This window comes from Phascolarctos cinereus, unplaced genomic scaffold (genome assembly GCF_003287225.1).
Source record: "Phascolarctos cinereus isolate Bilbo 61053 unplaced genomic scaffold, phaCin_HiC Scaffold_2;HRSCAF=192, whole genome shotgun sequence".
In the NCBI taxonomy this organism is placed as follows: Eukaryota; Metazoa; Chordata; class Mammalia; order Diprotodontia; family Phascolarctidae; genus Phascolarctos; species Phascolarctos cinereus.
In genome coordinates, this window is record NW_027555625.1 from 106,085,751 (window position 1) to 106,099,438 (window position 13,688).

The 13,688-nt window shown below is 34.9% G+C and overlaps 1 pseudogene; it reads right to left on the reverse strand.

Moving 5' to 3' along the window:
• Positions 1-461: 461 nt before the first annotated feature.
• Positions 462-850, reverse strand: LOC110215105 (large ribosomal subunit protein eL34 pseudogene; annotated as a pseudogene).
• Positions 851-13,688: the final 12,838 nt, after the last annotated feature.

Genomic DNA, 13,688 nt, shown 5'->3' on the forward strand with positions numbered 1-13,688 from the left:
GGCTGCGTTCTTTTGTATATTTTATTGATTTTCTTGATATTTTTGACTTCTTGTTCTTCCAGAAGAATTTCATTATTATTTTTCTACTTTTATAAAAAAATTATTTGGTAGTTTGATTGACACGGCACTGAAGAGCAAATTAACTTAGGAAGAATTGTCATTTTTATTACATGGATTGGCCTACCCATGAACAATTGATATTTCTCCAATTGTTTAGATCTTTGTGTGAAAAAATATTCATATATTCTCTGGGTTTGTCTTGGAAGGAAGACATCCAAGTATTTCATATTGTCTGTAGGTATTTTAAGTAGAATTTTTCTATCTCCTACTGCTGGATTGCAATGGTAATATACAGAAATTCTTATGATTTCTGTGGGTTTGTTTTATATCTTACAGCCTTGCCAAAGTTGTTTGTTGCAACTAGATTTTTAGTGGATTGTCTAGGGTTCTTTTTTTCACATTTTAATTTTCTTTATTATTCAAAAACATATCCTTTTTATTTGCTTTTTTGACTCTGTGCTTGTGCCTTCAACACCTTCACAACAATTTTCTGCTCCTCAATCAGGAAAGCATGCTTGATCCTGTCATGGACACGTTTTGCACATGTGGAGCCACCATAAGCCCTGCTGACATGCTTTTTTGTCCTTGACAGCCTCATAAGAACTTTAGGTCTCACTGCACAAACACCTCAAAGCCTTCCTGGGCATACACCACAGGCTGATTTTGATGCTTTACCAACTTTCTTGGTATAAAGGTAAACAATTCTTTTACCTGGGGTTCATGACAGCCTAGTTTTGTCGGAAGCTGTATTGTAGGACAACCTATGGTGATATGTCAGACATTGAACCATTTTTAATTTCTATCAGGTCTGCCACCGGAAGAGGGAAGGTAGGGTTCTTTAAGCATACCATCATATCTTTTGCAAAGAGTGATAGTTTTGTTTCTTTGTGATCTATTTTTTCTTCAGCTTCTTTTTCTTGTGTTATTGCTGTAACAAGTATTTCTAGCACAATATTGAATAATGATGGTGATAATGTACATCTTTGCTTCACTTCTGATGATATTAGGAATGCTTCAAGATTATCCCCATTACAAATAATACTTGCTCTTGGATTTATATGGATATTATTTATCATTTTAAGAAATGTTCCATTGATTATTATACTTTCTAGTGTTTTTAAGGGAATGGATATTATGTTTTGTCAAAGGCTTTTTCTGAGTCTATTTATATAATCATATGATTTTTGTTGCTATTGACATGACCCATTATGCTGATTATTTTCCTAATAATGAACCAGCCCTGCATTTCTGTTATAAGTTCTACTGATACTGTATGATTTTGTGATATACTGTTGTATTCTCTTTGCTAATATTTTATTTAAAATTTTTGCATCAGTATTCAATAAGGAAATTGGTCTATAATTTTCATCTTCTGTTTTTCCTCTCCCTGGTTTAGGTATCAAACTTATATTTGTGTCACAAAAGGAATTTGGTATGGCTCCTTTTTTACCTATTTTTTTCAAATACTTAATACAGTATTGAAGTTAATTGTTCTTTAAATGTTTGATAGAATTCATTTATAAATCATATGGTCATAGGTATTTTTTTTTCCTTAGGGAGATTATTGACTACTTATCCAATTTCTTTTTCTAAGGTAGAGTTAATTAAATTATTTGATTTCCTCTTCCATTAATCTGAGCAATTTATATTTTTGTAAATATTCATCAATTTCACTTAGTTATCAGTTTTACTGGCTATAATTGAGCATAATATCTCCTAATTACTTTAATTTCATCTTCATTAGTGATGGACTTACCTTTTTGCATTTTTATATTGGTAATTTTGTTTTTTCTTTTTAAAATCAAATTAACCAATTGGTTATCTATTTTATTGGTTTTTCATAAAACCAACTCCTAGTTACCTAGTTATATTCATTAGTTCTTTTTTTTCTGCTTTCAATTTTATTAAATTCTCCTTTGATTTTCAGGATTTTCCTTTTGCTGTTTAATTGGTGATTTATTGTTGTTGCATGCCCAGTTAATTTATCTGTTCTTTCTCTCATTTATTCATGTATGCATTTAGAGATATAAAATTTCCCCTAAGTACTGTTTTGGCTGCATCCCACACATTTTGGAATGGAATCTCATTGTTGTCATTCTTTTTAATGAAGCTATTAATTATTTCTATTATTTGTTCTTTAACCAACTAATTTTTAGGATTAAATTATTTAGTTTCCAATTAAATTTTAATCTATGCTTCCATGGCCCTTTAATAATTTTAATTGCATTAATATAAAAAGAATCCATTTAATATTTCTGCTTTTCTGCATCTGAGAGGTTTTTATGCCCTAAAGCATGGTCAATTTTTTGAAGGTGTCATGTACAGCTAAGAAAAACCTAATTACTTTCTATTCCCAAGCAATTTTCTTTAGAAGTTCATCATATCTATCCTTTCTAAGATTCTATTCATCTCATTGACTTCTTATCTGTTTTATGGTTAGATTTATCTACCTCTGAGAAAGGAAAGTTATGGTTCCCCACTATTATAGTCTTACTGTTAATTTCCTCTCATAATTCCTTTCATTATTTCTTTAGAATTTGGCTATTATGCCGGTTGCCATATATATGATTAGTATTGTCTATGGTTTCTTTTTAGGGGACACATTTTCCCTGCTCATCCCTTTTAATTAGGTCTTATTTTTTCTCTTGCTTTGTCTAAGATCATGTTTGCAACCCATGTCCTTTTTTACTTCAACTGAAGCATAATAGAATTTGTTCCAGCCCCTTATTGGAACTCTGTGTATCTCTCTGTTTCAAGTGTGGTTCTTGTAAACAACATACTATTGGATTCTGGTTTCTAATCCATTCCACTATCTGCTACCATTTTATGGATTACTTCATCCGAATCACATTCACAGTTATGATTATTAACTGTGCATTTCCTTTTTATTTTCTTCTATCTTCTTCTCTGTCTGTCTCTCTGCCTCTCTGTGTCTGTCTGTCTGTCTCCATCTCTCTGTCTCTGTCTCTCTCTCTCTCCCTCTTTCTCTCCCTTATGTGTATATGTATCCCTCCCTCCCTTCTCCCAGAATGTCCCTCTTTCTTGCCCATTCATTTCTTTATACCATCCCAATATGATTAACTCACTTTTTCTTTTTCTTTCTATGTTTAATCCTTTGAACTGCCCTTAATACTAATAAAGTTCTTAGAAGTTACATGTAGAAAAGTAAACAGTTTAACCTTATTAAGTTCCTTATTATTTCTCTTTCATATTTACCTTTTTATGCTTCTTGAGTCTTCTATTTGAAAGTCACATTTTCTATTCAGCTCTGGTCTTTTCATAAAAAATGCTTTAAAGTCCTCTGTTTCATTAAATATCCTTTTTCCCCAGGAAGGATTATGTTTACTTTTGCTAGGTAGGTTAGTATTGGTTTTAATCCTAGCTCTTTTGTAATTCAGAATATCATATACCAAGCCCTCCACTTCTTCAAGGTGGTAGCTGCTAAATCTTCTGTGATCCTGACTGTTGATCCCTGGCATATGAATGATTTCTTTCTGGCTGCTTATGACTGAGAGAGATACTTCCTCGCAGGACATCTGCTCCCTCTTAACCAAAATTTACTCCTCTCCACTCTTAAATTATGACCCCAAAGTTGGTGTCAGTATTGGAGTTGTCAAAAAGTTTTGACTCTATGCCCAGTGTTAGAATATGGGTCCATATAATCTTTCTGACCAGGTGCCAGGTCCTATTACCATCTCTGGATCAACAGATAACCAAAGCTGCTGCAACTTCTGGTGCCACCAGCTAGTCCCACCAATGTACTTCATAATCTGGGCTCCAGTCCATTCTCCACCCCTGTGTCACTGGTCTGTCTTTACAACTTCCTAAATTGCCTTGGGCTGGAAGTATGTCTCATTCTGACTTTTTTTTTTTGCTGTACCACTCCAGAATTTGATTTGATGCATTATTTTATAGTTGTTTGGAAGAGAATGTTGGGAGACCAAGACGAGTGATTACCCTTCTCCACCAACTTGGCTCCACTGCCCAGAAATCCTCTGTTATATGGCTTTGAATCACAATCTCTTAAGAATCAAAAATGCAGTCAATCCAATGACAAAAGAGAGATGCATAATAGGAATAATTCAGATATGACATACTGTTAAAATATGATTTGCAGTGACAAAGTGTTCCATAAAATACATTATCCAGGAAATGTGTTATGAGAAAAGGAAGTGGGGCGGTAAAGGATATTTCTGTATAGGAAAACAGATTAGACAATCCCAGTGAAGTACTGGAAGCTATAAAATATTAAAAGACCAAGATGAAGACCTCCACCATATTTAGTAAATCCTCATAAGTATTTAGAGGAAGATATGTGCACAAATGATCAGAATGAGAAGGTATGGATTATTTGTGTTCTGTAACAATGAACTGAATTATACTGATAACAGTAACTAGTATTTACCCAATAATTTATGGTTTGCAAAGTGCTTTACAAATATTATCTCAATTTATTCTCACAATAAGCTTGGGAGTTATGTATTATCTTCATTTTACAAATGAAGAAACAAAGCCAGACAATTATTTGACTTGTCCAATTACAAAGTTAGCAAGTAGCTGAGGCCAGATATGAACTCAGGCCTTGCTCAGGCCTTGTGTGTAATTATTTAATTACACACATGTTGTGGTTTAAGGAAGTGAACTCCAGAGTTAGAATTAAGAACCCTCTATTTGAATCCTGTCTCTGACAATAACTGGTTATGTGGGCCTAGCCAATTAATGTTGTGGAGCCTCAATGTACTTATCTGTAAAACAGAGATAACATCCATGTACTTTTGTTGTTGTTCAGTTGTGTTTCAATCCTATCCAGTCCTTTGACAAAAATACTGGAGTGGTTTTCTATTTACTTTTCCAGCTCATTTTACTGATGAGAAAACAGGGTTCAGTGACTTCCCCAGGCTCACACAGCTAGTATGTGTCTCAGACCACTCACAAAGATAAGTCATTTTGACTCCAGGCCTGTCACTCTGTCGGCTGTGCTATCTAGCTGCTGTTGCACAGAAAACACTTTTAAAAACTGATAGTATTAAATAAATGTAAGTTATTGTGTTTTTGTGTAAACTTTTGAATGATGCTTTTAGAGTTTTGTACTTTTTTAACTTTATACCATTTGTCCAATGTGGAGAGTAAATGTCACAGGGTCTCAGGTAGATACTATGATGCTATAAATACAGTTGGTAAACAATTAGAATAAAACATAATGTCACAAGGTTTATACACAGTACATGGATTTTAGGAGGTCCATGAACCACTAAAAATTACCATTCAAAGGATAGTAAAGTTGACTAAAATATAAAAATCATAAAAATTCTGCCTTTTGAACAGACAGCAATTAAATAAAGAAAAATTTTCATCAACAGTATCAAGGTTCTTTAGGGGCTACTAAAACTTTAGCAACCAAATTTCTTGTATTCTAATATTATGTTCTTCACATAGTATCACAAAAATCAAAGAATTATGGAATTAGATAAGCACTTGGGGGTAACCTAACTATGAATTCTATGATATAACAGGCAACTAGTCAACTGCCCCCTAAATGAAGGTAATTCACTATCTATAGAAGACTCCTTTTCTAATTTTTTTTAAATTTTATTAATTTATTTGATTTATCAAGAATCACTTCCATATGCTTTTGAGTTTAAAAATTTTTCTCTCCCTTCCTCCCCAGGCCTCTCCCCAAGATGGCACACAATCTGATATAGGCTGTATATTTACATTCCTATTAAACATATATTCACATTAGTGAAGTTGTAAGTAAAAATTAAAACCAATAGGAGGAACCATCATAAAGAGGAAACAAAACTCAACAGAAGAGGAAAAAAATAGCAATTCAAATTTCATAGTTCTTTTCTTTGGATGTGGACAGCATTTTCCATCCGAGGCCTCTGGAGATGTCTTAGATCCTTGTAATGCTGAGAAAGTTTATCAATATTAGTCATTGCATAAGTGGCTGTTATTGTGTACAAAGTCTCTTGGTTCTGCTCACTTCACTCAGCATCAGACCATACAAGTCTTTCCAGGTTTTTCTGAAGTCAGCCTGTTCATCATTTCTTATAGCACAATAGTATTCCATTACATTCATATACCACAACTTGCTCAGCCATTCCCCAATTGATGGGCATCCTCTCAATTTCCAATTCTTTGCCACCACAAAAAGAGCTGCTATGAATATTTTTGTACATGTGGGTCCTTTTCCCATTTGTTTGATCTCTTTGGGATATAGCCCTAGAAGTGCTATTGCTGGATCAAAGGGTATGCACATTTTTGTAGCCCTTTGGGCATAGTTCCAAATTGTTCTCCAAAATGGTTGGATCATTTCACAACTCCACCAACAATGTAATTAGTTTCCAATTTTCCCACATCTTCTCCAACATTTATCATTTTCCTGTTTTGTCATGTTGGCCAATCTGATAGGTGTGATGTGGTACCTCAGAGTTGTTTTGATTTGCATTTCTCTAATCAATAATGATTTAGAGCATTTTTTCATATGACTATAGATGGCTTTAATTTCTTCATCTGAGAACTGTCTGTTCATATCCTTTGACCATTTATCAATTGGGGAATGGCTTGTGTTCTTATAAATTTGTCTTAATTCTCTATATATTTTAGAAATGAGGCCTTTATCAGAGAGACTGGTTGTAAAAATTCTTTCCCAATTTTCTACCTTCCTTCTAATCTTAGTTGCATTGGCTTTGTTTGTGCAAAAACTTTTCAATTTAATGTAATCAAAATTATCCATTTTGCTTTTCATAATGTTCTCTATTTCCTGTTTGGTCATGAATTCTTCTGTTCTCCATAGATCTGATAGGTAAACTATTCCTTGTTCTCCCAGTTTACTTATGGTATCAGCCTTTATATCTAAGTCATGAACCCATTTTGACTTTATTTTGGTATATGGTGTGAGATTTGGGTCTATGCCTAGTTTCTGCCATACTCTTTTCCAGTTTTCCCAGCAGTTTTTTTCAAAGAGTGGGTTCTTATCCCAGAAGCTGGGGTCTTTGGGTTTATCAAATAATAGATTACTATAGTCATTGACTACTGTGTCTTGCATATTTAACCTATTCCACTGATCCACCTCTATTTCTTAGCCAGTACCAAGCAGTTTTGATGATTGCTGCTTTATAATACAATTTAAGATCTGGAATTGCTAGGCCACCTTCCCCTGCATTTCTTTTCATTAGTTCCTTTGATATTCTGGACCTTTTGTTTTTCCAAATGAATCTTGTTATTATTTTTTCTAACTCTATAAAATAATTTTTGGTAGTTTGATTGGTATGGCACTGAATAAGTAAATTAGCTTAGATAGATTGTCATTTTTATTATATTAGCTCGGCCTACCCATGAGCAACTGATGTTTTTTTCCAATTATTTAGATCTGATTTATTTGTGTGAAAAGTGTTTTGTAATTGTGTTCATAGAGTTCCTGGGTTTGTTTCAGGAGGTAGACTCCTAAATATTTTATAATGTCTACAGTAAGTTTAAATGGAATTTCTCTTTCTATCTCTTGCTGTTGGGCTTTGTTGGTAATATATAGAAATGCTGATGATTTATGTGGGTTTATTTTATAGCCTGCAACTTTGCTAAAGTTGTTTATTATTTCAAGTAGTTTTTTACTTGATTCTCTAGGATTCTCTAAGTATATCATCATGTCATCTGCAAAGAGTGATAGCTTTGTTTCTTCTTTGCCTATTCTAATACCTTCAATTTCTTTTTCTTCTCTTATTGCTAAAGCTAAGTTTCCAGTACAATATTGAATAACAGTGGTGATAATGGACATCCTTGTTTCACCCCCATCTTATTGGAAATGCTTCTAGTTTGTCCCCATTACATATAATGCTTGCTGAAGGTTTTAGATAGATGCTATTTATTATTTTAAGGAAGACTCCATTTATACCTATGCTTTCTAGTGTTTTTAATAGGAATGGGTGTATTTTGTCAAAAGCTTTTTCTGCATCTATTGAGATGATCATGTGGTTTCTGTTGGTTTTGGTGTTGATATGCTCAATTATGCTGATAGTTTTCCTAATATTGAACCAACCCTGCATTCCTGGTATAAATCCTACCTGGTCATAGTGTATTATTCTTGTGATAAGTTGCTGTAATCTATTTGCTAAAATTTTGTTTAAAATTTTTGCATCTATATTCATTAGAGAAATTGGTCTATAATTTTCTTTCTCTGTTTTGACTCTTCCTGGTTTAGGTATCAGCACCATATTTGTATCATAAAAAGAATTTGGTAAGACTCCTTCTTCACCTATTTTCCCAAATAGTCTATATAGTATTGGAATTAATTGTTCTTTAAATGTTTGATAGAATTCATGTAAATCCATCTGGCCCTGGAGATTTTTTCCTAGGGAGTTCATCAATGGCTTGTTCAATTTCTTTTTCTGAGATGGGGTTATTTAAGTATTTTACTTCCTCTTCTGTTAATCTGGGCAATTTATATTTTTGTAAATATGTATCCATTTCACTAAGATTGTCAAATTTGTTGGCATATAGTTGGGCAAAATAATTCCTAATTATTGTTTTAATTTCCTCTTCCTTGGTGGTAGCTTCACCCTTTTCATTCTTGATACTAGTAATTTGGTTTTCTTCTTTCTTTTTTAATTAAATTAACCAAAGGTTTATCTATTTTATTGTTTTTTCATAAAAGCTCTTAGTTTTATTTATTAGTTCAATAGTTTTCTTAATTTCAATTTTTTAATTTTTCCTTTGGTTTTCAATATTTCTAATTTGGTGTTTAATTGAGGATTTTTAATTTGTTCTTTTTCTAGTTTTTTTAGTTGTATGCCCAATTCATTGATCTCCTCTTTTTCTATTTTATTTATGTAAGCATTTAGAGATATAAAACTTCCCCTAAGAACTGCTTTCACTGCATCCCATAAGTTTTGGTATGTTGTCTCATTATTGTCATTCTCTTGAATGAAATTATTGATTGTTTCTATGATTTGTTGTTTGACCCAATCATTTTTTAGGATTAGATTATTTAGTTTCCAATTATTTTTTAGTCTATCTTTCCATGGCCCTTTATTACATATAATTTTTATTGCATCATGATCTGAAAAGGATTTTAATATTTCTGCCTTTCTGCATTGGATTGTGAGGTTTTTATGCCCTAGTACATGGTCAATTTTTGTGTATGTGCCATGTACCACGAGAAAAAAGTATATTCCTTTCTATCCCCATTCAGTTTTCTCCAGAGGTCTATCATACCTAACTTTTCTAATGTTCTATTCACCTCCTTAACTTCTTTCTTGTTTATTTTGTGGTTAGATTTATCTAGTTCAGAGAGGGGAGGTTGAGGTCCCCACTAGTATAGTTTTGCTGTCTATTTCTTCCTGTAACTCCCTGAACTTCTCCTCTAAGAATTTGGATGCTATACCATTTGGTGCATATATGTTTAGTAATGATATTACTTCATTGTCTATGGTGCCTTTTAGCAGGATGTAGTTTCCTTCCTTATCTCTTTTGATTAGATCTATTTTTGCTTTTGCTTTGTCTGAGATCAGGATTGCTACCCCTGCTTTTTTTACTTCAGCTGAAGCATAATATATTCTGCTCCAGCCTTTTACCTTTACCCTGTATGTGTCACTCTTTTTCAAATGTGTTTCCTGTAAACAACATATTGTAGGATTATGGTTTTTAATCCATTCTGCTATCCATTTCCATTTTATGGGAGTTCATCCCATTCACATTCACAGTTATGATTACTATCTGTGTCTTTTTCTCCATCCTTTTTCCCCCTTTTATGCTTTTTTTCTCCTTTCTCCTTTCCCCCCACTAGTGTTTTGCTTTTGACCACCACCTCCTTCAGTCCCTCCTCCCTTCTATTATTTCCCTTTTCTTCCCCTTTACCCTTACTGCTTCTTCCCTCCCTTTTACTTCCCCTTTTCCCTCCTACTGCCTATAGGGCAAGTTAGATTTCTATACTGATTATGTTATTTTCTTGAGCCAAATCTGATGAGAGTAAGGTTCAAACAATGCTCACCCCCTTCTTTCCCTCTGCTGTAATAGGATTTTTGTCTTTTCCTGTAATGTAATTTACCCTTGTCTGCCTCCTCCTTTCTCAGTACATTTTCTAGATCAGACTAATCCACTTACTTGGATCCATTTAACCCACTTGATTAGATTTTTTTTATCATTACATCAAAGTCAACTTATCCACCCCTTTATGTATACTCCTTTAACATGGTGTAATAACAATACAGTTCTCAAGAGTTGCAAGTGTCATCTTCCCTTGTAGGGATGTAAACAGTTTGCCCTTATTAACAACATATTGTATCTTTCTGTCCCATTTACCTTTTTATCTTCTTGAATCTTGTACTTGAAGATCAAATTTTTTGTTGAGCTCTGGTCTTTTTATCAGGAAGTTTGGAAGTCCTATTTCATTGAATATCCATCTCCTCCCTTGAAAAATATCATGCTCATTTTTGCTGGGTAGTTGATCCTTGGCTGCAATCCAAGCTCCTTTGCCTTATGGAATATCATGTTCCACCCTGGTCTTTTAATGTAGAAGCTGCAAGGTCCTGTGTAATCCTGACTGTGGTTCCATGATATTTAAATTGTTTCTTTCTGGCTGCTTGCAGCACAACATTCTCTTTCATCTGGTAATTTTGGAATTTTGCTATTATATTCCTTGGCATTTTCAATTTGGGATCTCTTTCAGGTAGTGAGCAGTGGATTCTTTCTATGGTTATTTTACCTTCTGGTTCTAGGACTTCAGGGCAGTTTTCCTTTATGATTTCCTGAAAGATACTGTCCAGGCTCTTTTTTTATCATGATTTTCAGGTAGTCCAATAATTTTTAAATTGTCTCTCTGGATTGATTTTCCAGGTCAGTTGTTTTACCATGAGGTATTTTACATTTTCATCTATTTTTTCATTTTTTTGTTTCTGTTTGACTGATTCTTGCTCTCTCATAGAGTCATTAGTTTCCATTTGTCCAATTCTAATTTTTAACAGATTGTTTTCTTCTGTTAGTTTTTTACTTCCTTCTCCAATTGGCCAATTGTATTTTTAGGGATTTGTTTTCTTCAGTGTACTTTTTTTCCAGTTGGCCAATTGTGTTTTTTAGGGACTTGTTTTTTCAGTGTACTTTTTTTCCAATTGGCCAATTGTATTTTTTAAGGACTCTTCTACCTCTCTCATTTGACTTTTAAAATCCTTCTTGAGCTCTTCTAAGAAGGCTTTTTGGGCTTCAGACCAGTTCATATTCCCTTTTGATGTTGCAGATGTGGGTTTGTTGACAATGTTGTCCTCTTCAGAATTTCTGTCTTGATCTTCACTCTTCTCATAATATGAATCTATGGTGCATTTCTTTTTACTCATGTGTTTCTTTATTCCTGGCCTTTAAAGAGATTGAGCTCTCCTGCTGGGGAGCAGAGGGCACTAACCCAAGCTTCTTGTGTTGGGAGCCTAGGTCTTGGTCACTGGCTTTGTGTGCTGGGGCCTCTTATGTTGGCAATTGGAGGCTGTAGGGTTCTGGCAGCTTACCTGGTGTTGGGCTGGAATCAGCAAGGCTGGAACTTTCAGGCAATTCTAGGTTGCCTGCTTTTCCTTTCCTTTAGCTTTCTTCAGCTCCTTTTAGATGGGTGCTGCAGGGTGTTTATCTGCCTGGGGCCCCTTGCAGTGCTGCCTCCCTTAAATCTGCTGAGGCACTGGGAGATCTTTTGCTGTAGAATGCCAAGGCATCTAGTGGTTTTCTGAGCTGGTTTCCACTGGTTCCCCTGCCTTCACTGAGGCACTTGGAGGTCCAGGTGTTAGTGTTTGCCTGCTCTACTACCTGGGCTTCAGGATCTCCTCCTGGTTGGCAGTTGGAGGCTGTAGGGTTCTGACAGCTTACCTGGTGTTGGGCTGGAATCAGCAAGGCTGGAACTTTAGTAGGACTCTAGGTTGCTTTCTTCAGCTCCTTTCAGATGAATGCTGCAGGGTGCTTATCAGCCTGGGGCCCTTTGTATGGTTGCTTCCCTTATTTTTGCTGAGGCACTGGGAGAGCTGTAGAATGCCAAGTCACCAGGATCTCCTCCTGGTGTGCTAAAGTGAGGCTGGGGTACTGCTCTGCTTCTCCTAGTCTTTCTTCTGATTCAGCTGTTTCAGGGTTTTTCTGAGGTGATATTTTCTGGGTTTTCAGAGGTTGATAGGGGAGAGTGAGTGCAACTACCTTTTTACTCTGCCATCTTGGCTCCCAGAAGTGGAAGTCCTACTTTATCTCTATCTTGAATCAATCACCTCTCAGTAATGGATAGCAAGTTTCCTCATCTGTTCTCTTGAATCACAAATGATCATTTCACTGATCAAAGTTCTTAAAATTTTCAAAGCTATTGTTTTTATCATTGAAATTGAATACATTTTATCCTGGTTCTGCTCATTTCATTCATTATCAACTTATAAAAATCCTCAAAAAATTTTCATCTTTTTAATATTGATGAATTAATTGAAAAATTATTCTGGTTCTGCTCACTTCCATTCATAGTAAACAATTCATATTCAGTATATGTTTTCTAGTTATATTTCTAATTACACTCTGAACAGGGCAGGAATAGGATTATGTCTTCCTGTAAATCTGACATTGGAATGAACAGAATGGATGCAGCAGATAAATTCTACAGTATTCATTCTACTCAACAAACACTTTGACTAGCACAAATTAAAAGAATCTCATTCAAGTCCCATTGGTTTACTTCATCAACACTTCAATTCCTCAAGGATTCATAGTTTCATCAATGTCAATATAGTCTCTGCTTACATTGATCACTACACTTCACAGGTGAACTCTGAGAATTGTAGAGATGAAAAATTAATCATCTGATGTCTAACCTATGTGGGAATGAGCTATTCTGGTCTTAGCTAGACTGTTCTTTAGGTATCAGATGGGCAAGTATGTGGCTAGGCCTAGAATCAGAACAGTCTCAGATTTATAGAACCTTCTACACATGGTCACCTGGAATTGTTTTTGAGAAGCCAGTTTAAACTTCAAAGCTATCCTTGACTCTTTATTGTACTTTACCAAGCTTCTCCCTACCCACCTTGTCCCACAGCCAATCACTTGGGAAATCTTGCCAATTCTACCTTCTCTTGCAATCATTCACTTTCCCCTATCATATACACATCATCATTTCAGATCCTCATCACCTTTCTCCTGGGCAATTATATGGGCTCCTAATTGGATTTCCTGACTCCACTTTCTCCCTTCTTCAATCCATATTCTACATAGCTACCAAAGTGACAGTCCTAGAACATGTGTATGATCTTGTCACTTAGGAAGCTCCAGGGGCTTCCTAACACTTCTAGAATCAAATATAAACTCTTCTGTTGAGCATCCAAAGACCTTCACAATCTGGTTCCAAACTACCTGTTCAGATATATTACACATTTCCTCTTTATGTTTTCTGTGGTAGAGACAAATTCCTCTAAATGTCCCTCCCACATGGCATGACTTCTGTCACACAGCTCTGTCTCCCATGTCCCAAATGAACTGCCTCCTCATTTCCTTCTCTTAGAATTCCTTTTGTCCTTCTATAGGAGATCCTTACACACACACACACACACACACACACACACACACACACACACATACACACACGACTACTAGAACCTTCCTGAAATTTTACTGTATTTAATTAATTTATA